At 43.0% G+C, this 24224-nt stretch overlaps 1 pseudogene; it reads right to left on the bottom strand.

The window, feature by feature from the left end:
- The window catches only part of LOC115199251 (SLAM family member 8-like), a 256891-nt pseudogene extending 233113 nt beyond the window's left edge, over positions 1-23778 (bottom strand).
- Between the last annotated feature and the right edge of the window lie 446 nt (positions 23779-24224).

The raw sequence follows: 24224 nt of genomic DNA, 5'->3' as shown, positions 1-24224 counted from the left end.
TTTTTTATAACCCAACTGTGATCTGTACCTCTCCACAACTTTGTCCCTGACCTGTTTGGAGAGCTCCTTGGTCTTCATGGTGCCGCTTGCTTGGTGGTGCCCCATGCTTAGTGGTGTTGCAGACTATACTTTTGCAAGGCACTGTATATATCACTGTCACTGATAGCTAGCAGTTGACTAACAAAAACACACAGAGAAGAAAGAGTAGAGAAGAGATAGAGCAGAGACTTCCTTTTGATGAAGGCTGCTGTTCTATAAAATAATTCCTGTATGTTAGTTGAAAAGGAAGTCACATTTTATAGTTGCTCTCTGAAAATTACCCTTCACTCAGCTTGAGAGTGAGAAGATGAGGCGTGGGTGTGTTTGGAGTCTGTCACTGTGTTGATCAGTCTGATGGTGGTGGTTTTGGAGCATGTGTTTCCTTGCTGCTGATGGTTGTGTGGTTAATGGTCATGGTGTTTCACAGATACCGGTAGCTTTGTTACTTTATGAGAAGACCACTCAAAGTTGCAGAGAAAGATAGAGGGAGATAGACGGCTCAGGGGAAGAGAGAGAGAGAAGGAGAAAAAATCATAGATAAATAGATACAGAGAAAGAGAGAGAGAACAAAAGAGAAAAAGAGAGGGGGGGTTAGAGAGAGCGAGCGAGAGAGAGCAAAAATATAATGTGTGTGCATTTTCATCTTGGCTTCATATGCCTGCAGAAGTGTTTACATGACTTCTTCTGCATGCTCGTAGGTCAGTGTGGCTGAGGGACATGAAACACCTGCCAACTTTCTTGTTAGGTAGTGTGTCCCAGGTTACTGACAAAGGCCCCTATTCTTCGTTTTAGGTAACATCTTGTGGTGATGTCACTTCCTGTGACTTGTGGTTTCTGTGGCGACCTGTTTCTGTTGCTCAGGAGCAGTGACAATGACCGGGCTGTGTCTGTCTGACAACATAGACATAACCATGCAGGGACACTGAAAATAGCAGTCAGAGTCATAAAACACTAATGTCAATAATTATCATGACCTGTCTGTTGGATGAGGAGGCAATATGGGAGAACTGGTACTCATGCATACGTAGGTTACTATGTGGAATTCAACACAGAAATGAAAATATTAAATATTGTTTCCATTTAAATACCACACCCTGGCTAATGTGTCTTACCTTTGCTTACTTGGAATATCCTTTTGCCATCATAGCATGTCCACATTTCAATATTAAAAAGGAAGTGATACACAGTACCAGTACTACCAGCTCCTCAGAACTCCTGCAGAGTATATGACATCATAAAACTGAGAAGAACTCTTCTCTTCAGGCACAATCGTCCCCAAAAAGTCATTCTGAAAAACTCAATGGGTCTTCAGCTGATGGGGTACGGCTTTTGAACTTTACTCATTTGGCGTTTATGTATTATATTTATCAAGATTCAATGGGTAGATATAATTAAGTCCAAAAATGTATGTAGAAATTGCAGATTTCGCCTTTAACTCACACTTTGTGGAGCCTGAGATCTATACTAGGCTGAAAGGAGGTTTGACCAAATTAGGTTGTATGAAAAAGTTGAAGATGATAATATCCATGTACTGTAAGAAAGCACTCATGCTATCTGGTGGATAAAAATGTTTTATTAAAAAAGCACAATGCAAAGATATTGTCAAAGTACAGGCCGTTAGAAGAAAATGTGAATAATACTTTTTGGGAAATTCATATACAAATATGTTATTCTATCATCTGAATGACAGATATAACTCAACAACACAATTTAATACACAATACAAAGCAGATACAATTACTTTAGCTGCAGATATGATCCATCATCTTAACACCATATAATTAAAAAAAGCTGTTATATTAATACACAATTAAACCATGCGTACATACAATATATCTGTTGGTAAATAAAATTTACAAAAATCCTTATTGTACACTAAGTTATTGCGTGTGTGTGTGTGTGTGTGTGTGTGTGTGTGTGTGTGTGTGTGTGTGTGTGTGTGTGTGTGTGTGTGCGTGTGTGTGTGTGTGTGTGTGTGTGTGTGTTTGCTTGTGTACGTTGAGCTTGCATAATCAATGTTGCTGGGTTCCTTCTGTTCCTTCTCTGATGGTGTGTCCCTCCATCCCTCCTTCTCTCCATTGTTCCATCCGTCCGTCACACCATCCCTCCATCTTTCCATCCTTCCATCACTCCGTCCCTCCATCCCTTCCCCCCAAAAGAACCTGCAACATTTCACCACAAAGTTGTTTAGGACATGCAGTCAAACAAAATCGTTAGAATCAAACAAAGATTCATACTTTAAATAGATACAGTAAACTTTGATATCAGATAATTAGTTCCATATTAGTGTTACATTAAGTATTAATAGCATATGGCTATTAGTCTTACCTGGGGCTGTACCTGGCTTCACTTGAGAATAGACTGAATCTGCCTCAGGTGGGGTTGATGTTTCCGTAAGGGGTGAATATAAAACATCAGCATAATATAACAGTTATATACAGAATATTATACAGCTAATCAATATGGGGTCAGAGGTGTGAGGTTATGATTGGGGGAATATGGAAGGAGGGATGTCCAGTCTTACCTTTCTTCTTCTTGGCTTTGGCCTTCTGTTTAAGGTCAACCTCAGCATAGGTCACATGAACAAGTCCAGTTGCTGCTGGAAATTGACATTTTGAGTCAACAAATGAAGGAATTAGCTTATTGCATATTCTGCAACTTAATTGAATCTCAAAAATTGCACATTTAGATTTCATTGACAGCCAACCTGTAGAATGGGTCTTACCTGTGGTCTTCCCTTTCTTGACCTCAGAATAGACTGGATTTTCTTTTGGATCAGCTGGCATTTCTGAGGAGGAGGAGAGAATTTGTAAGTTTTTATCAAATTTGATGAGAAAAAAACACTGCTACATTTTGTATTAGTTTATGTGACAGTTGAAAGTTACTTTTCTTTTTCTTGTCCAACTTTTTGAGTTGAATCTGGGCGTGTCACAAAACTTGATCCAGCAGGAGCAGCACCAGCATCTGAAATATACAGGTAATACACTAATATCTCTACTTACTGTTAACATGTTAGTAATATTAAACATATGAAGAACAACTGCAACAACAACTCTATACTGTATTCATGCTTAACTTAACAAAGTGTACAGTACCACTGTCATTATTGTCTGAGGGTGTGATTGTATCATAGATGTTAGCGCCACCTGTTGGTCAAAGAAGAGAGAGAAAGATAAATTGGATGGTTTTTCCTCAGCTTGCCTAGGGACATAGAGTACGGTAACATGTTGTATAAAAAGTGGATGGTGAAAAGTCAGTGTGAGGTTACAGAGAGGGTAGAGTGGTCTGGACTAAGAGACTGACCATGCTGCAGATGTGTATACTCAGCATCAGAAGCCCATCCCTGGGTAGATCGTTGGTCTTGTTGGTGGTCCAGGTTGGTCCTCTGGGGCTGGGGGGGCCTACAGGGAGAGAGATTCTCATGAAAAACACAGATTATATTTTACTGTATAAAAAAAAAACGTAGTTGAAGTACAGATGAACTAACCAGAATATTCTGTTGCAACAGGAACCTGTAATGAGAAATGCATATTATAATACTGTTTAAACGTTTGTAATTAGAATTTTTTTCCCTTAAAATTACTGAAAATGTTAAATGAGAAATTATAAAAGTCTCGCCTTTGGCGTTTTTATATCGACACAGCAGTACCAGGAGAATGGCCAGTAGAACACCAGCAACAACCAGGCCCACAACCACTCCTACTAGGACTGATGTAGAGGGTCCAGGAGTTACACCTGGAGAGAGAACAGCAAATTACCGTCAGACTCTGAGGTAGTTGTAGAAAATAAAAAAAGCAGTGGACAGAGCAAAACATTACTACACATTTCTACACAGACACGAACACACACACAACATCATTCACAGTGATAGTGACAGGATCACTATATATTCATTTTTCCATTCATACTGACACACAGACCACATCTACATGATTGACTCAATATAAATAGTGTCCATTTGTTTGATTAAAAAAACACATAACAAAGTAACTCACCAATCACAGTTATAGTGACAGGATCACTGATGATTGATGATATGGATCTGGACTGGATCTCTCCCTGACACCAGTAGAGACCCTGGTCAGACTCAGCAGCTCTACTGATGGTGAAGGTGGCTCCTGTTGTAGTGTGTCTGCCAGACAAGGTCACTACTTTCTTAGTGTTGTCTTAGTACCATGTATAGCTCCAGCCACTGTCAGACCCCACTGAACATGTCAGAGTTACTGTCTTTCCAGTGTCTGCAGGGTTTGGATTTACGGTCAGCGTAGTTTCAGGCAGAGCTAAGAAAACAAAGATCAGAATGTAAAATTTGGATACATGTTTGGTTATTTAAAAGAATTTATCCGTTGTAGTTAAGTTTTGCTGAAAGTTGAGTTTACATACTTTTGGGGTATGTTGACTCCATTCAGTTAGAATGTAGTGTTTACAGTACGGTATTTACATTAACCCACCTTGGCTCAGAATTCAGAAAGTCCAGATATTGATTGAAGATAAATAATGAACTCATCAGTGACGTTGATGTGGAGAGATAAGCTGAGATATGAATTTTGGTGCGGTCTTGTCCTTGTCCCCTCACACTGGTTCTGACCAGCCGAGTCAGAGAGAGAGTTGGTGATGGTTTTACTGGTCTGACCTGAAATCTGTTCTTTATTTATTAACCAGTGGTAAGTCCAGCCTGTGAAGTCTGTCACAATGCAGCTTCTATCAGATACAGAGGTACCGTACTCTGGAATTCTTACCTTCACATTGTCAAAGCATCACCATCCCTCAATAACTTCAAGAGAAGACTGGGGCTCAGCCTGATGAACCAAACTACCCAATAATCCCCTTCATGTAGCCTGACTGTCACTCACACACACAAACACATGTACACACATATAATCAAACAGGTTTTTTCTTGTTTACTGAATATATTATGTACACTTATAATTAATATGCTTTGTTTACCTGATTTAACAAACTTTTTTTTAACTTATATTTGTGGTGTGGTTTTCATATCATCCATTTTGGGCTTTTAACCTCAATAAATAAAAGATAGATTGGATTACATTAGATAGATAGATAGATAGATAGATAGATAGATAGATAGATAGATAGATAGATAGATAGATAGATAGATAGATAGTGTTGGCCTCCCCTCAAACCGTTGCTAAGTTGTCAGGTGGCAAGCCTAGACAGCTAACCTTAGTTATATTGACCTTGTAGTGTTTAGATTTTGAGATGCTGTGCGAAGAAACAAGGTAAACATCTGGGGTTTCTTATCGCCCCCTTCAGGACAGACCTGTAACAACTCCACATTCTTGTGGATCACAATATAGAAACTAAGATGTGATTGGTAACATAGCAACAACATAACCCCTCAGTCTACTGGGTCTGTCCCCTTATTCCTTCCTCTCTCTATGTCATCATATTAGTTTATATTATATGTTTCTCAGGCTCATGCTACAACCTGATTAAAAGCTGTAGTGACCAACAACTCCATTACTCTGCAGTCGGTAAACACAGTGTAACCAAACAACGTCATCATCAGTTACCACATTTATTGTGGCATAATTCATATTCTATAAATGAAACATATTATTGTCCAATAAAGGAAATAGTTACCTAACAATATTCAAAATACAGAGAAATACATTAATCATCATCATCCCAGAGTTGCACATAAAGTGTACTCCATTCTAAGCCTCTGGCAAGTCTTCCGGACCCCTACAGTTCCTGTGGCTGTGACACGACTGGGGCTTTGACAGAATTAGAAAGGTACAGATGCTTAAAGAGAAACAGAAAAAATAGCATCTGATGTCATGTTCATCTCTACACAACTTCCTCTTACTGTAAAAGTAAATGGACACATCAGCACTGTGGTCTTTCTGTGGGAGGAAGAGAGAACTATAGTACATATCAGAGAAAGAAACTTAGTGGATAAAACATAGTTGTACAAAAAGTGAAGTCAATATTGCATTTATCAAACCTGGTCATGTTCACATGTTCAGTACAATCTTTAATGTCACTGGAGAGGTGTCAAAGGTTTGACGTCATCACATGTTTATCATTTGGTTTATGTTGTAGCTGTTTGGAGGACAACTGCATGTAGATGTTCTTGAGTTACAGTCTGTCAACTGTTCAAAGTAATAACCCAGCAAAGTAGTGATCACAGTGATAGATTGAATGTGAAAGAGATAAATTAATAAGTAAACTACAGAAAATGTATGCTGCAAGAACATTGTCATTCTTCTCTCTGAAAAGGACATAAATCCCTGCACAACTTTTCATGTGTACTTATCAACCCAGCAATTAGGTTTTCTCAGGTTTTTACATATGATTACAACCAATTCTCTATGTGACTCTCTCTGATCACAGCGGGAAAAGACAGCTTCACAGAGTGCCTTCCTTCATAAACCCACACTGCTAAAGACGAAGAGAGCAAACCATGACCCCTCAACTATGACAAACAAGTGACCTAATGTGAAGTTCCTCAGCCTTTTCATTTTATTCACTGTGCACTGGAAAAAGTCAAACTTAACCAATTGCTTAATTAGCATTATTATGCAAGTTGAGTGGACGTAAAAATGACAAGAATTTAAGCCAATGTGATAGAGTCTTTAATCAACAACTCTGCTTGAAGTCAGTTGTATTTGAACAAGCTTGTTGAGTAAAATACAAAATGAATCTTTGCTCAAAACAACACCAATCATCATCATTATCATTATTCCAGCATGATCTCTTTACAGGTTGATTTTCAGAATTGTCAGAATGCTCAAGGAAGCAGGAGGGTTGAAGTCAGGCGTAGGAGACACAAGTCCGTGAACACTCGTTTCTTTTAAATAAATAATCCACGCTTGCCAAAAACAGGTAGGGCAGGGCAAGGTAAAACAAATACCCATAAACAGCCCGAACACAGCGTAGGGACGCAGCCCAAAACACCCTGCCACAAAACCTACAGGCAGAAGGGAAAAAACACCTGTTCCCCAGACGTACAACCTGATGAAAATAATCACGCACAAACACAGACATACTTTGCTAGACTAAATAACCCCCCCTACTAATAACTAAACCAAAACAGGTGCGTACCTACCTAGACCTAACCAACAGAAAGTGAAACAAAAAGGATCGATGGCAGTTAGTAGGCCGGCGTCGACGACCGCCGAGCGCCGCCCGGTCGAGGAGGGGCGCCACCATCCGTCGGTGTCGTGACAAGAATGTTTTGTTTCAATACTGTGTATTTGCATGTACTATGACTGGTTGATTCATCTTATGCTACACAAACACAGATAACATACATTTTTCTAAACTAATCCTATCTGTTACTATTTGGACTTATTTCACACATTACTGATATGTTTGTTCCAGTTTATATGATTTAGATAGTCTCAATAATCAATCTTCTCTACCCAGCAGTCATTCTGAATGCATGTTGCGTGTGACTGAAAGTTGCAATTGTTGGATATCTGTAACGCTCTTGCTATAGAGAGGGGTTTTTGTTCTTTATTTTGGTTAGGCCAGGGTGTTACATTGGGTGGGCGTTCTATGTTCATTTTTCTATGTTTTTGTATTTCTTTGTTTTGGGCCGTGTGGCTCCCAATCAGGCACAGCTGTAGTTCGTTGTTGCTGATTGGGAGTCACACATAAGGAGCCTGTTTTTCCTTTGGGTTTTCTGGGGGATTGTTTCTGTTTAGTGTTTTGCACCTGACAGGACTGTTTGGCTGTCAGTTTTCTTGTTTTGTGTGTATAGTGTTCTTACGTTTATTAAAATTCAAAGATGAACACTAACTCCGCTGCACCTTGGTCCCCTCTTCCAGACGATCATTACAGAATCCCCCACCAACAACGGACCAAGCAGCGGAAGAAGAAGAAGCACCAGGAGAGGGGAAATATGGACTCATGGACTTTGGAGGAGATGGAGAGGTGCGTTCAGGATTCCTGGAGATGGGAGGAATTGCTAGACGGAGGTGGACCGTGGGTTCAAGCTGGGGAGTATCGCAGCCCGCAGTGGAAGATTGAGGCGGCGATAGCTGAGAGGTGCTGGTATGAAGCGAGGGAGCGCAACAGACACGAGAGGCAGCCCGCCCAAAAAAAAGTCGGGAGGCACACGGGGAGATTGGCGGAGTCAGGCGGTAGACCTGAGCCAACTCCCCGTGCTTTCCGGAAGCAGCGTGGTACTGGTAAGGCACCGTGTTATGCTGTGAAGCCCGCCTGTCCGGAGCCGCCAGAGCCGCCCGCCTGTCCGGAGCTGCCCGCCTGTCCGGAGCAGCCAGAGCCGCCTGCCAGCCTGGTGAGTCCTGTGCCTGCGTCCAGGGCCAGGACTCCTTCATGTCTCCCCAGCCTGGTGAGTCCTGTGCCCGTGCCCAGAGCAAGGCCTCCTTCATGTCTCCCCAGCCTGGTGAATCCTGGGCCAGAGCCGCCAGAGTCGCCCGCCAGCCCGGAGCCGCCAGAGCCGCCCGCCAGCCTGGTGAGTCCTGTGCCTGTGCCCAGGGCCAGGCCTCCTTCATGTCTCCCCAGCCTGGTGAGTCCTGTGCCTAAAGATAACATATCCACTTAGACATTCACTAGGTGAAGGCTACAGTACTGAAAACCATTCAATACAACAATCACGTCTCTGTCGCTAACAAATACAGTTGTGAGTGGTAATTACAACTCACTCTAAATGCAAGGCACTCAAGGTATGCAAATAAGATAGAATTATTTGTTTTTCTCTGAACAGCATATTTTTTTAGAATGAACTGAATTCCATCTGGTTATTGGGACAGACATGAATGTCATTTTGGACATGCGGACAAATCAAATAAGACCATCTAGAATCAAAATGCAACCAAGGCTCTACAGCAAATACTCTCTGGTTACAACCTCATTGATGCCTGGCGAGCACATAATCCTAACACAGAAAAAAGTACACTTTCTATTCACAGGCATAAATCAACCTCACTAATCAATGTCATACTATTAACTAAAACTATTTTCTTGAATCTAGAAAATAGAAATTCGACATATGAGCTTGTCTATATCACCACGCCTTCTACTGCCTATTACACATTTCAGAATCTCCTAATTGTATCTAGGCCCTCAAAGAAAGGTATAAGGCCTTATGATATACTGTAGAAATGAGAATCATCAAAGGGAGAAGGAAACAAAGCAAATAGTGTAGGTCGTGATGAAATGTAACAGTAACATCTAGGACTATCTACAGAATATACACGTGTAAGATGAAGAAGATGCAGAGGGTTCCATATCTATGGAAGGCCCAGCCTATGACCACATCCTGTTCAGCTCACAGTACTTTCTGGCAGGGAGAGGAGGGTCCCTTCTGGAAGTCCAAATGTGATCTTGTCATACAGAGTCTGCGGCTACATGTGACAGATAATCAAGAAGAAACTGTTTCAGCATCAAGAAAGGTAGTGACTATTCTCAAAATAGACTCCATAGTCTTCCATTCAATCACAGACATTTTACCTTTATGACCATTTATATCTTACCTTGTTCAATCTTGGGATAACCAGATCATTGACAGTTTCATAGATGGACATTGGGTTTACATGACTGTTTGATATTGTCTGGAATCAAAATACAGCCCAATACAGTACATACAGCTTCCACACATTCAGATACATAATAACGGCAATGCATACTTACATCTCTAATTCTTGTGTTGTCCATAATATCAGCATATATTGTGTTGTCAGTTTGATCTATGTGTTTTATAAGAACAAAATATCAATCAATCAGAAAAAACAATTCAGGATATCAACAAACATACCCAGGAATTTATGAGGGGTCTCACTCTTTTTCTAATTTCTAGCAAATACCCCCCAAAATCCTATCAGCTGAGGAATACTTCTAGAACCACCTGAAATGTCACATTAAGTATAGCTGAGGCCCCTAAGCTGTACATACCTGTGTTACTTCGGCCCCTGCAGTAGCACACTGCCACTGCTACAGTGAGGATCAGCACCATAGTGCCTCCCACTGTTACTCCGATGTAGATGGTAAACCACACCAGTCCTGTCACATATTGTACAACACACATGACTAGACTATACAATATGATAAAGATTAATGTCTCTATATCATATAGAGAAGTAAATCTGCTCGGTGTCCCCGTAGATCTCATTGTCTCTCTCCCAGGTGAAGGTAATGTTGGAGTAGCAGGACACGTTGCACACCAGCCGTACCGTACAGGAGTGGTTGGCCAATAGCTTGATGTCTGTCTGGATCGCCACCTTCGATATAGGCTCTGACCAACCAGGAGAGAGACAGAGACTCATTATCAGTCGTCTAAATGAATCCTACCATAGCCATACCACCAGGAGATAGACGACTTGAAAATGTGATGGATATTTAACAAATCATGGTTACTAAAGTCAGTATAAAACCTCAAAACCTGTGTTATAGTTTAAAGATCATCGGCCATGGTTATGGATATAAATAACAATAATATCAAAATAGGATGCAAAAATGGTGATAGCAGCCTACCGTGGACCTTCAGAGTGATGGTCTTACTGTCAATCTGACCTTTGTCCCCTTCACCTGTAAGTAGAAAATCCCCAGAGTCTTGCAGTGTCAGTTCTCTGACTGTTAAACTGAAGTTTTTGGTGTTCATCTTTAGTCTCCCCTCAAACTGGGATCCAGGTGAATATACAACTTCTGAGTTGAATTCTGCATTAACCTTTCCCATATACTTCCACACCAAGGATTTGAAATGTCCCCTCTCTAAGCCTGCCTGCAGCTCCACGGAGTCCCCCACTCTCTTGCTGATGATCAGAGGAACACCAACACCTGGAACACACAAATACACATGTTATTCTGACATCAATCAATGGTTGCACACTATATTACATTGATCTTATTACTATGTAATTTTTCATGTGGTACGATATAGCAAGTGTTCATTGTTACACTCTAATACTTGTTACAATGTGCGTACATGAATAATTACACAATAATAAACTGCAATGCAAAGCCCTATCTAATCAACAATAGATTATAATGGATTGGATTTATATAGCGCATTTCCCGGTTTCAGTTATGCTGTATGTGGCACTTTGCGTATTTTCACTTGATATCTTTAGGTATCTGAGTGTGTGGGTCCTTTTTTTACTTCATTAAAGTCCACTCCTCCCCCACATTCAGTAGAACAGGATGAGATGACAGGAAAAGAGAAGTGGTAGTAGATCTGATAACCCCTCCTCAGCTCACAAGTACAAATACCACTGTGTTTAATGTGTTTAATGTGTAATTTGATACAGTCCCATATCGCATTAAGTTTAATGAGTGACAGCCATTAGGCACAGGGTCGTAAGATCTGTTGCGTTCTAGAAGTACTGCAACAGCTGCTGACCCAACCACACCATTGGCACTCATTCAAAACTGCAGAATACATACATCATGATATGTTCCTGAATATAGGTATTATGTAGATGTTATCAAACAGTAATAAAGCAAATGTTTTGAGATATCCAACCAATCACTGATGACTAGGCATTCTACAGTCAACACACACCATGTAAAGACCATCAACAAAGTTAGAGAAAGCTGACGGTTTTCCTTTCTTTATCATGCAAGCAAGCACATGCAATAGATCCTGTTTGGGGATGATTCTACCCTCTTGGTTTCACATTAGAATAAGGAGACTGTTGAAAAGACCCTAAGCAGCCAACTGACTAAAGTCAGTATGTGGTTATCCATTTAGACAAGACAGAATGTATTCTGTTTGGTTCCAAACACAAAGTGAGAAACTCTCCAAATTCTCGGTCAAGTTTAATGGGGTAGCGATGATGGAAAAATGCTCTGTTACATACATTGGGATGGGAACTGGACCAATACATGACATGCGAACTTGTGGCTCTGAAGGCCATTGGGAATGTTCACTCCAGAACAAATTTCCCGGCAAGGGTAGCCAAGTTCCTGGATAGAGAGTCTATGAGGACCCTGGCAACATCTCTGATACAGTGCCACTATGACACTGGCTCAGTTGGTAGAGCAAAGTGTTTGCAATGCCAGAGTTGTGGGTTTGATTCTTGTGGGGGACCAGTACGGGAAAAAAATGTATGAATTGTATGCATTCACTACTGTAAGTTGCTCTGGATAAGAGTGTCTGCTAAATGACTAAAATGTAAATGGTTCAGTGGCATAACAAAAAATCTGAAGGACAAACTTCAAACGGCCCAAAACAAACTAATGAGAATTATACTCAAGCTCAGCCATAGACGCACGTTGGTCCTAATCATTTCAGGGAACTGAACTGGCTTCCAGTTGATCAGGTGGTGGTGCAGATTAAACTGTTGATGGTTTTTAAAGTGATACATGACCTTTCCCCCAGTTACCTGTCTGGTTATTTTAATTTCATTAGAGACTCTCATAGCCATCACACCAGAGCCAGTGTTGCCAATATGAGACCACAGCTCTATAGGAGCATGGCTGGAAAAAGCTCTTTCCTTAACACTGGTGCAGAGGAATGGAATGGTGTACCAACCATATAAAATCTATCAATACGCTAGGGAGTTTTAAGATAAACCTTAAGAAATGGTTTATGTGCAAAATGCTTTAAAACTGTGCTAGTATAGTTCTTTCAATGAACGTTACTTGGTAATCTATTTTATTCCTTTTATGGTTTCCTCTCTATTAATGAGATGTATTAGAGATGTATTTTGTTTTCATGTTATCTTGTGTATACTGTATTTTAGTGTTCATGTATTTTCAAGAGGACCACAATGTGGATACGTTTTTAAACTTGTTTGTGTCATCCTCGTTGATGGTTCTACTGTGTTGAAAATGTTCAAATAAATAAAAATAGTTACAAAACTTACCATAGTGGAGGTTGGAGAGTAGGAGAAGCAGTATTCCCTGTTTGGAGAAGCAGGAGAAGGGACCATCAGACAACTCTGTAAGGCGTTGGCTGTTTCGTCTGGCTGTCTGTCCTTGTCTTTCACTGTCACTGATGGCTAGCAGTTGACTATCCTAAACACACAGAGAAGAAAGAGCAGAGAGGAGAAAGAGCAGAGACTTCCTTTTGATGAGGGCTGCTGTTCTATAAAATAATTCCTGTATGTTAGCTGAAAAATAAGTAACATTCTAGGTACCTGGTGTCATACTCTTCATCTTCTGATGAGGAGAAATCATCGGACCAATACGCAGCTTTGTTAGTGTCCATACTTACACTTTTTTTAAAAACGTGAACACTAAACAAAACAAGAAAACGAACGACAGTCCTGTAAGGTGCTCACACTATACAAAGGAAACAACTACCCCCTTTTACTGGTAAGGACGTGACAGTACCCCCCCCCCCCCCCAAAGGTGCAGACCCCGGACGCACCTGAAACAAAAAACGAACAAAAACAAAAACCCCAAAATTAAAGGGAGGGAAGGGAGGGTGGCCACCGTCACCGACGGTTCCTGTGCTACACCCCCCCTTCCCAATCCTCCCCCCACAGAGGTGGCTCTGGCTCCGGGCTTAATCCCCACTTTAACATGTTCACCCCCGCTGAAGGCTCAGGGCTGTAGCCCACCGCTGAAAGCTCTGATCTGAGGAGCGACTCTGGCTGCGCCGGACTGGTGGGCGTCTCTGTCGGTTCCAGACTGGCAGGCGTCTCTGTCGGTTCCGGACTGTAGGCCGTCTCTGTCAGTTCCGGACTGTAGGCCGTCTCTGTCGGTTCCGGACTGTAGGCCGTCTCTGGCGGGGGACTCTGGCTGCGCTGGACTGGCGGGCGTCTCTGTCGGTTCCAGACCGGCAGGCGTCTCTGTCGGTTCCGGACTGTAGGCCGTCTCTGTCGGTTCCGGACTGTAGGCCGTCTCTGTCGGTTCTGGACTATAGGATGTCGCTGGAAGCACTGGACGGGGAACTGTCGCCGGAAGCTCTGGACGGGGACTGCGCACTGATGGTCTGATGCGTGGGACTGGCTTTGGAGGCGCCAGACTAGTGACACGCACCACAGGGCCAGTGCGAGGAGCAGGAACAGGACGTACTGGACTGGGCAGGCGCACTAAAGGCCTGGTGTGTGGTGCTGGCTTTGGAGGCGCCAGACTAGGGACACGCACCACAGTGCTAGTGCGAGGAGCAGGAGCAGGACGAACTGGACTGGGCAGGCGCACTAAATGCCTGGTGCGTGGGGCTGGCTTTGGAGGCGCCAGACTAGTAACGCGCACCACAGGGCTAGTGGGAGGAGCAGGAACTGAATACATGGGGCCTTGACTATGCACTGGAGGTCTGGAGCACACAGCCTGCACAACCCGTCCTGGCTGGATTTTTACTGTAGTCCGGCACGGGCGGAGTGCTGGCACAGGGCGAACTGGCAAGATGGCTGCCGTAAGTAGAGCAGGCGCAGGGTAGCCTGGGCCCAGGAGACGCACTGGTGGCCAGATGTATTGTGCAGGCATACTTCTCCCTTGCTGGATGCCCACTCTTGCACGGCACCTGCGGGGGCTGGTATCGCTCGCACCGGACTGTGCGCATAGAATGGTGCTCTCACCGCCAACCGCTCCCCATAATAAGCACGTGGATTTGGCTCAGATCTATTGCCTGACCTAGCCAATCTTCCCTAGTGCCCCGCCTCCCCCCCCCAAAAAAAAATAAAAATTGGGGGCTGCCTCTCAGGCTTCCTTGCCAGCCGTGTTCCCGCATATCTCCAGCCTACCTCCATGGTCCTTCTCCAGCTAGTGTCTCCATCCAGGTCCATGACTCCTTATACACCTCCTGCTGCTCCTTCCTCCGCTGCTTAGGCCTCTTATGATGGGTAGTTTTGTCATACTCTTCGTCTTCTGCTGAGGAGAAATCATCGGACCAATATGCCGCCTGGTAAGTGTCCATACTTATACTTTTATTTTTTAAACGTGAACACTAAACAAAACAAGAAAACGAACGACAGTCCTGTAAGGTGCTCACACTATACAAAGGAAACAACTACCCCCTTTTACTGGTTAGGACGTGACACTTAGGGTGGTTGTGCGTGAGACGATGAGGCATGGGTGAGTTTGGGGTCTGTCACTGATGGTGGTGGTTTTGGAGCCTGTGTTCCCTTTTTTGTGGTAAATGGTCATGGTGTTTCACAGATACCGGAAGCTTTGTTATTTTGTGAGTAGACCACTCAATGTTGCAGAGAAAGAGAAAGGAGGGAGATAGACAGCTTGGGGGAAGAGAGAGTGAAACAGAGAGTGAGATTGAGACAGACAGAGAGAGAGAAAAAAAGACAAAGAGAGAGAGAGGGTTAGAGAGAGCGAGCGAGAGAGAGCAAAAATGTCATAACAATGTCCGTGCAGTTTCATCTTGGCTTCATGTGCCTGCAGAAGTGTTTGCATGACTTCTTCTGCATGCTCATAGGTCAGTGTGACTGAGCGACATGAAACACCTGGCAACTATTTCGGAAGGTAACGGGTCCCAGGTTACTGATAGAAGCCCCCCTTCTATGTTTCAGGTAACATCTCTTGGTGATGTCACTTCCTGTGACTTGTTGTCTCCGTGGCGACCTGTTTCTGTTTCTCAGGAGCAGTGACAATGACCTGGCTGCCGGCTGTCTGTCTGACCACATAGACATAAACACATAGACACAGAAACCACCTAACTGGAACAGTGACCTTCCAGACCATGCAGGGACACTGAAAATAGCAATAAGAGTCATACACCACTAATGTCATTATTCATGACCTTTCTGTAGGATGAGGAGGCAATATGGGAGAACTGGTAGTCATTCATACGTAGGTTACTAGATCCTCAGAACTCCTGCAGAATATATGACATCATAAAACTGAGAAGAACTGTTCTTTTCAGGCACACTCTTTCCATATAAGTCATTCTGAAAATCTCAATGGGTCTTCAGATGATGGTATACGGCGTTTTAACTTTGCTCATGGGACATTTTTGTTGTATTCTTCAAGATTCAATGGGGAGATATAATTAAGTCCAAAAATGGATGCAGAAATAGCTGATTGCCCTTTAATTCACACATTGTGGAGCCTGAGATCTATACTAGGCTGAAAGGGGTTTTGACCAAATGAAATCGTGTGGAGAAGTTGATGACGATGACAATATCCATATACTGTAAGAAAGCACTCATGCCATCTGGTGGATAGAAAATAGTTTATTAAAAAAAGCACAATGCAAAGACATTAGAATAAAACGTGAATAATACTTGTAACATTTTGGAAATTCATATGCAAATATGTTTTTCTATCTGAATTACAGATATAATAAATCAAAGATAATACTTTTTAATACATTTACAACAAAACATTTCAATACACAATACAAAGCAGATAAAATTGCTGTAGCTGAAGATAAGACTCAACATCATTCCACCTTATAATAAAAAAATCTGTTACAGGGAAACAATTAAACCATACTCAAATACAATATATCTGTTGGTGAATGAAATAAGAGAAAAATCCTTAATGTACAAGATGTTATTGTGTGTGTATGTGTGTGTTTGCTTGCGTTCGGTGAACGTGAATAATCCACGTTCCTGTGTTCCTTCTGCTCCACCTCTGATGGTGTGTCCCTCCGTCCCTCCATCCCTCCATTGTTCCATCCATCCCTCAATCTTCCCATCTGTCCATCCATCCCTCCATCTTTCCATCCCTCCGTCCTTCCATCACTCCATCCCTCCACCCCTCCATATTTCCATCCCTCCATGCATCCGTCCATCCCTGCCCCCTCAAGGACCTGCAACATAACACCACACAAAGTTGTATAGGACATACGGTCAAACAAACTCTAAAGAATCAAACAAAGAGACATACTTTAAATAAATAGAGTATACTTTGATATCAGAGCATTAGTTCCATATTAGTATCATATTAATAAGTATCAATAGCATATGGCTATTAGCAGAGGTGTGGACTCAAGTCACATGACTTGGACTCGAGTCAGACTCGAGTCACAAATATGATGACTTGCAACTCGACTTTGACTTTAACTTCTAAACGTCCCACCCTAGTCAACAGCCAGTGGAATCGCGTGGCGCGAAATACAAATACCTCAAAAATGCTATAACTTCAATTTCTCAAACATATGTGTCACGTCCTGACCAGTATAAGGGTTATTTGTTGTTGTAGTTTGGTCAGGACGTGGCAGAGGGTATTTTTTTTATGTGGTTGGGGGTGGTGATTTTTGTAGTAGGGTGTTTGATTTATTATTTCCGGGTTTTGGTCTATGTTCTATGTTTTGTATTTCTATGTTCTTTCTGGTTTGTGGTATTTCTATGTGTAGGTTAATGGGGGGTTGGACTCTCAATTGGAGGCAGGTGCTTTCTCGTTGCCTCTGATTGAGAGTCCTATATATGGGTAATTGTTTGGTGTAGTGTTGTGGGAGATGGTATCTTGTTTTGCCTGTGTGAGCATGACAAGACTGTTTTGTTGTTCGTGCGTTCTTCATTTTGTTATTTTTCGTGTTCTCTTTATTTTAAAATAAATACAAGATGAGCCTCCACATTCCGTTACAATATGACTATTTTACACCATTTTAAAGACAAGACTCTCATTAACTTGTTAGGGCTAGGGGGCAGTATTTACACGGCCGGATAAAAAACGTACCCGATTTAATCTAGTTACTACTCCTGCCCAGTAACTAGAATATGCATATAATTATTGGTTTTGGATAGAAAACACCCTAAAGTTTCTAAAACTGTTTGAATGGTGTCTGTGAGTATAACAGAACTCATATGGCAGGCAAAAACCTGAGAAGGTTTCATGCAGGAAGTGGCCTGTCTGACAAGGAGTCGTTCTTCTTGTCTCTGTTTATTGAAGAGTGGGGATCTTAGCTGTAGCGTGACACTTCCTACGGCTTCCATAGGCTCTCAGAGCCCGGGAAAAAGTTGAACGATGACGAGGCAGCCTCAGGCTGAAACACATAATCGCCTTTGCCAAGTGGCCGATAAGAGGACAAATGAATTAGGCGCGTGCCCGATTCGACCCCGTGCTGTATTTTCTTTCGGCTGTTTACCTAATTGCAGATTCCGGGTCGGAATATTATCGCTTTTTTATGAGAAAAATGGCATAAAAATTGATTTTAAACAGCGGTTGACATGCTTCGAAGTACGGTAATGGAATATTTAGAAATCTTTTGTCACGAAATGCGCCGTGCGCATGACCGTTATTTACCATTGGGATAGTGTCTTGAACGCACGAACAAAACGTCGCTGTTGGAACATAACTATGGATTATTTTGGACCAAACCTACATTTGTTATTGAAGTAGAAGTCCTGGGAGTGCATTCTGACGAAGAACAGGAAAGGTAATCAAACTTTTCTAATAGTAAATCTGAGTTTGGTGAAGGCTAAACTTGGTGGGTGTCTAAATAGCTAGCCCTGTGATGCCGGGCTATCTACTTAGAATATTGCAAAATGTGCTTTCACCGAAAAGCTATTTTAAAATCGAACATATCGAGTGCATAGAGGAGTTCTGTATCTATAATTCTTAAAATAATTGTTATGCTTTTTGTGAACGTTTATCGTGAGAAATTTAGTAAATTGTTAGTAAATTCATCGGAAGTTTGCGGGGGGTATGCTAGTTCTGAACGTCACATGCTAATGTAAAAAGCTGGTTTTTGATATAAATATGAACTTGATTGAACAAAACATGCATGTATTGTATAACATAATGTCCTAGGTGTGTCATCTGATGAAGATCATCAAAGGTTAGTGCTGCATTTAGCTGTCTTCTGGGTTTTTGTGACATTATATGCTAGCTTGAAAAATGGGTGTCTGATTATTTCTGGCTGGGTACTCTGCTGACATAATCTAATGTTTTGCTTTCGTTGTAAAGCCTTTTTGAAATCGGACAGTGTGGTTAGATTAACGAGAGTCTTGTCTTTAAATAGCTGTAAAATAGTCATATGTTTGAGAAATTGAAGTTATAGCATTTTTAAGGTATTTGAAAATCGCGCCCCAGGATTCAACTGGCTGTTACGTAGGTGGGACGATTTGGTGCCACCTGCCCTAGAGAGGTTAATCTAACCACATTGTCCGATTTCAAAAAGGCTTTACAGGAGAGTACCCTGCCAAAAATAATCACACAGCCATTTTCAAAGCAAGCATATATGTCACAAAAACCAAAACCACAGCTAAATGCAGCACTAACCTTTGATGATCTTCATCAGATGACACTCCAAGGACATTATGTTATACAATACATGCATGTTTTGTTCAATCAAGTTCATATTTATATCAATAACCAGCTTTTTACATTAGCATGTGATGTTCAGAACTAGCATACCCACCAAAAACTTCCGGTGAATTTACTAAATTACTCATGATAAACGTTGACAAAATACATAACAATTATTTTAAGAATTATACACTGCTCAAAAAAATAAAGGGAACACTTAAACAACACAATGTAACTCCAAGTCAATCACACTTCTGTGACATCAAACTGTCCACTTAGGAAGCAAAATTGATTGACAATAAATTTCACATGCTGTTGTGCAAATGGAATAGACAACAGGTGGAAATTATAGGCAATTAGCAAGACACCCCCAATAAAGGAGTGGTTCTGCAGGTGGGGACCACAGACCACTTCTCAGTTCCTATGCTTCCTGGCTGATGTTTTGGTCACTTTTGAATGCTGGCGGTGCTTTCACTCTAGTGGTAGCATGAAACGGAGTCTACAACCCACACAAGTGGCTCAGGTAGTGCAGCTCATCCAGGATGGCACATCAATGCTAGCTGTAGCAAGAAGGTTTGCTGTGTCTGTCAGCGTAGTGTCCAGAGCATGGAGGCGCTACCAGGAGACAGGCCAGTACATCAGGAGACGTGGAGGAGGCCGTAGGAGGGCAACAACCCAGCAGCAGGACCGCTACCTCCGCATTTGTGCAAGGAGGAGCAGGAGAAGCACTGCCAGAGCCCTGCAAATGTGCATGTGTCTGCTCAAATGGTCAGAAACAGACTCCATGAGGGTGGTATGAAGGCCCGACGCCCACAGGTGGGGGTTGTGCTTACAGCCCAACACTGTGCAGGACATTTGGCATTTGCCAGAGAACACCAAGATTGGCAAATTCGCCACTGGCGCCCTGTGCTCTTCACAGATGAAAGCAGGTTCACACTGAGCACGTGACAGACATGACAGAGTCTGGAGACGCCGTGGAGAACGTTCTGCTGCCTGCAACATCCTCCAGCATGACCGGTTTGGCGGTGGGTCAGTCATGTGTGGGGTGGCATTTCTTTGGGGGGCCGCACAGCCCTCCATGTGCTCGGCAGAGGTAGCCTGACTGCCATTAGGTACTGAGATGAGATCCTCAGACCCCTTGTGAGACCATATGCTGGTGCGGTTGGCCCTGGGTTCCTCCTAATGCAAGACAATGCTAGACTTCATGTGGCTGGAGTGTGTCAGCAGTTCCTGCAAGAGGAAGGCATTGATGCTGTGGACTGGCCCGCCCGGTCCCCAGACCTGAATCCAATTGAGCACATCTGGGACATCATGTCTCACTCCATCCACCAACGCCACGTTGCACCACAGACTGTCCAGGAGTTGGCGAATGCTTTAGTCCAGGTCTGGGAGGAGATCCCTCAGGAGACCATCCGCCACCTCATCAGGAGCATGCCCAGGCGTTGTAGGGAGGTCATACAGGCACGTGGAGGCCACACACACTACTGAGCCTCATTTTTACTTGTTTTAAGGACATTACATCCAAGTTGGATCAGCCTGTAGTGTGGTTTTCCACTTTAATTTTGAGTGTGACTCCAAATCCAGACCTCCATGGGTTGATAAATTGGATTTCCATTGATTATTTTTGTGTGATTTTGTTGTCAGCACATTCAACTATGTAAAGAAAAAAGTATTTAATACGATTATTTCTTTCATTCAGATCTAGGATGTGTTGTTTAAGTGTTCCCTTTATTTTTTTGAGCAGTATAGATACAGAGCTCCTTTATGCAAATGCTATGTCAGATTTTAAAATAGCTTTTCGGCGAAAGCACATTTTGCAATATTCTGAGTACATAGCTCGGCCATCACAGGCTAGCTAATTTGACACCCACCAAGTTTGGGGCTCACTAAACTCAGAATTACTATTAGAAAAATTGGATTACCTTTGCTGTTCTTCATCAGAATGCACTCCCAGGGCTTCTACTTCAACAACAAATGTTGTTTTGGTTCCAAATAATCCATAGTTATATCCAAATACCTCCGTTTTGTTCATGCGTTCAGGTCACTATCCGAAGGGTAAAGCGCGAGCGCATTTCGTGACACAAAAATGTCAAAATATTCTATTACCGTGCTTAGAAGCATGTCAAACGCTGTTTAAAATCAATTTTTATGCTATTTTTCTCGTAAAATAGCGATAATATTCCAACCGGGCAACGTTGTATTCATTCAAAGGCTGAAAGGAAAAAATGGAGAAGTCTCGTGAACGCGCATCTCAGTCTCACTGTCCCCAGGCTGACCACTCACAAACAGAGCTGCTGTACTTTGCACAGAGACAGCAGACACCCCATTCCACTTTCTGGAGGCTTTAGAGAGCCAATGGAAGCCTTAGAAAGTGTCACGTTACAGCACAGATGCTGTATTTTTGATAGAGATGCAACAGGAGGACAACAAATTGTTAGACAGGGCACTTCCTGTATGGAATCTTCTCAGGTTTTGGCCTGCCGTATGAGTTCTGTTATACTCACAGACACCATTCAAACAGTTTTAGAAACTTTAGAGTGTTTTCTATCCAAATCTACTAATTAACTGCATATTTTTGTTTCTGGGCAAGAGTAGTAACCAGTTTAAATCGGGTACGTTTTTATCCGGCCGTGAAAATACTGCCCCCTAGCCCCAACAGGTTTTAACACCAATGACTTGTGACTTAACTTGGACTTAAGCCTGTTGACTCGATCTGACTTGATACCCTCCCCAAGCACAAATATTAAAAATAATGCTATTAAAAAAAGTGTGCAGCGCATCAACTCTTCATTTAACAGATTACAGTTTGAATAGGACAGCAGCCGATTAAATAATATCAGCTGGGAAAAAGTTGTGCGTGGCAGTGCAGAGGAACATCGGCGGGTGAATTCAGATGGAGCCCTTGGAAAGATGATACACAAAATTATTGTTTTCGGATATAAAGACGACGCTGTATCAACAAAAAACGGATTGCAACTTGCAAAACATGCGGGAAGAAAATTACAGACCGAGGCGCAACAATTTCCAACTTTGTTTGACATTTGAATCTGCACAAAGATCGGTAACTCGTGGCTAATATAGCCGACAGCTATATAATTTATAACGTTGCTAGTGTTGCATGTAGGCTAACGTAACGTTAAATCAATGAGCCTCCACACAGTCAGTCAGTGCGAGAACGTGATCATTGCACCCAAGTTTGAGCTACAACTGACAGAGTGTGTGTGTGTGTGTGTGTGTGTGTGTGTGTGTGTGTGTGTGTGTGTGTGTGTGTGTGTGTGTGTGTGTGTGTAAGTTTGGGCGATTGTGTACAAGCCTATATTGCCCGATTGCGCCCCTTAGCAATCCTCGATAGTCAATCACTATTGGGGGGGGTGTCTTTCTCATGGCTACACATGTATTTCCATGGAAATATAACATTTATTTGGAAAGTAATAAATATAGAGATATTTTTAAAAGCATTCATGATTTGCATGAAGGTAATATACTAGCTATTTCTCTTGTCAAAAAATATTAAATGGTATTACATTTGGTGAAGAGCACATTAGGACTTGTTTAGGACTCGAAACTCAAAGTTTAGGACTTGACTTGATACTTGTCGGTCCTGACTTGAGACTTGACTCGGACTTGCCTGTCTTGACTTCGGACTTGACTTGTGACTTGAGTGCTAAGACTTGAGACTTACTCGTGACTTGTAAAACAATTACTTGGTCCCACCTCTGGCTATTAGTCTTACCTGGGGATGTGCCTGGCTTCACTTCAGAATAGACTGAATCTGCCTCAGGTGGGGTTGCTGTTTCTGTAAGGGGTGAAGATAAAATATCAGAATAATATTACCAGTTATTTACAGAATTATCACGTTTTAGGTAAGACCCAGATGTAGACTACGTCGAAGTAACAACAGTTTATAAATCTAACAGGGGCAGGCAAAAGACAGGTCAAGGGCAGGCAGGGGTCAGAAATCCAGAAAGGTGGGGCAAAGGTAGAAGACGGCAGGCTCAGGGTCAGGGTAGGCAGGAGACAAAGGGCTGTGAGACATGGGTTTAACTCTGGACACATGAAAGGCAGGATGCATACGAAGGGTCCAGGGCAACAGAAGACAAACAGCAGAGGGGCTAATGATTTTGGAAATGGGAAACGGGCCAATAAACCGGGGTGAGAGTTTGCGGGATTCCACCCAGAGGACAGGCTGGCCGACGACCCAATGAGGGTGCAGAACGCCTTCCAGAACTGGGAGGAGAACTGAGGGCCCCAGTCAGAGACCATGTCGACTGGTAGTCCATGGATCCGGAAGATATGCTGCACCATGAGCTGGTCTGTCTCTTTGGCAGAGGGTAGTTTGCGGAGAGGAATGAAGTGAACGGCTTTGGAAAACCGATCCACCACAGTCAGGATGGCGGTGTTGCCATCAGACGGGGGAAGACCCGTTACCAAGTCCAGGGAGATGTGAGACCAGGGACGGTGAGGGACAGGCAGAGGTTGGAGGAGACCAGCCAGAGCTGGTCGAGGAGTCTTGTTTTGTGCACAAACCATGTCAGCGTCGAAGAATGTGGAGACATCAGGGACCATGGAAGGCCACCAGAAGCGTTGACACACAAAACCCAGGGTCTGACGGGGGTCCGGGTGGCAGGCCAGTCTGGAGGAGTCAGGCACAAACATCCGGTTATCTGGACCCCCCTGGGGTTCGGCTGGGAAAGCTGCGCCTCACGGACCTGCTTCCCTATACCTCAGCTGAGTGCCGTCACCAGGCATGAGTTGGGAAGGATGGTCTCGGGCTCTGGGGTAATAGCGATGGGGCTATAGCAGCAAGACAGTGCATCCGGCTTGACATTCTTGGATCCCGGCCAATATGAGAGGCAGAAGTTGAACCGTGTGAACCGCAGGGCCCATCTAGCTTGCCTGGAGTTGAAGCGTTTCGCGGTGCGGAGATACTCCAGGTTTTTTGGGTCGGTCCATATGATGAACGAATGTTCCGACCCTTCCAGCCAGTGCCTCCATTCCTCCAATGCCATTTTCACTGCGAGAAGCTCACGATTCCCCACATTGTAATTTTTCTCCGAGGCGTTGAGGCGGTGGGAAAAGGCGGCGCAGGGATGTAGCTTCAG

Source organism: Salmo trutta, chromosome 8, assembly GCF_901001165.1.
Source record: "Salmo trutta chromosome 8, fSalTru1.1, whole genome shotgun sequence".
Taxonomy (NCBI): Eukaryota; Metazoa; Chordata; class Actinopteri; order Salmoniformes; family Salmonidae; genus Salmo; species Salmo trutta.
The sequence above is the reverse complement of the archived record's forward strand: the minus strand, read 5'-3'. Positions and strand labels throughout refer to the sequence as shown.